Source organism: Colossoma macropomum, unplaced genomic scaffold (assembly GCF_904425465.1).
Source record: "Colossoma macropomum unplaced genomic scaffold, Colossoma_macropomum, whole genome shotgun sequence".
Taxonomy (NCBI): domain Eukaryota; kingdom Metazoa; phylum Chordata; class Actinopteri; order Characiformes; family Serrasalmidae; genus Colossoma; species Colossoma macropomum.
This window is the reverse complement of record NW_023494803.1, coordinates 30,326,065-30,327,386: the sequence shown is the minus strand read 5'-3', so window position 1 is coordinate 30,327,386 and position 1,322 is coordinate 30,326,065.

The following is a 1,322-nucleotide window of genomic DNA, read 5'->3' as shown; positions in this document are numbered from 1 at the left end:
AGGCAGACTGGAGGCGATGGGAAGTTCGATTCAGTTTAGTGAACCGATTCTTCCGCTAGAATCACTTTAATGAATCGAACGACCGATTCAAATGATTCATTATCGCTCCAGTGCTCAGTCAAGTCACAGCGGCAGTGCACAAAACAATGTACGACACTTAAAACGCCTCATACATTTATGCCACTGAGGTTAGAAGGACAAAGAAGTTTAATCTTTTGTCCTGGTGGGCCACAGTGCTGCGGTGGGCCGATGGCCAAAACGACAAATAGCTTAGGGGACGTTAGGGGAAGGTAGGTTTCCAATCGACTTATTAGAAATGTACTTTAATACATTACTCCATATGGAAAAAGCTGATGTATGCACATATATAATAAAGGGTCATATATATTTCTAATTTCTAATGTACATATATGTTGTGTATTTGTACGTATGCGATATTAGACATATATAGGCATAATATGTGGATTATACATATATGTCTGAAACATGGTTGAATGCATCCCAGTACAGCTATAATTGTTACTATATTATCTGTTTGCTTTTTATATAGTAAATTATTTAAATGTGTCTGGGAACAATATGTGCATTTATTTAATGTTTTAATGATTTTATTGCATGGCTTACAATGTGCATGTTTTTAAAGTTTAGTTATGCAGCCATTAGACTAATTTTCACTACATTAGTAAGTATTCAGAAGAAACAAAGAAGATGAATGTCTAAATATTCTTATTTTATAAGACATACGTTTTAATTGCTGGATTTAACATATTGGGAATAAACATAGAATGTGGCCTATGCAAAAGTATTTATTGTGGTCTTTAATCCAAGGTTTACTAGATACATTGCATGCTTTGTTTTTAATGCAAGTTGAAAGCAAAATATCAAAATGAAATACAAAAGCAGCATAAATTCAATAAAAAATATCTTGTATAATACAAATCTAGCATATAAGAGTAATATAATACAATCCATAAATGAATAATGTTTTCTGTCAAATGTTATTAAATATATGTGACACATATAGGCTTGTATATATTGATAAATGACTAAAATGTATGTCACATATTTAAAAAGAGAGATTCCAAATAAGCTGGCATATATGTCACATACACCGATCAGGCATAACATTATGACCAATTCCTTGTTTCTATGCTTATTGTCCATTTTATCAGCTCCACTTACTATATAGGCGCACTTTGTAGTTCTACAGTCACAGACTGTAGTCCATCTGTTTCTTTGCATACTTTATTAGCCCCCTTTTACCCTGTTCTTCGGTGGTCAGGAAGCCCATGGACCCTCACAGAGCTGGTACTATTTGGGTG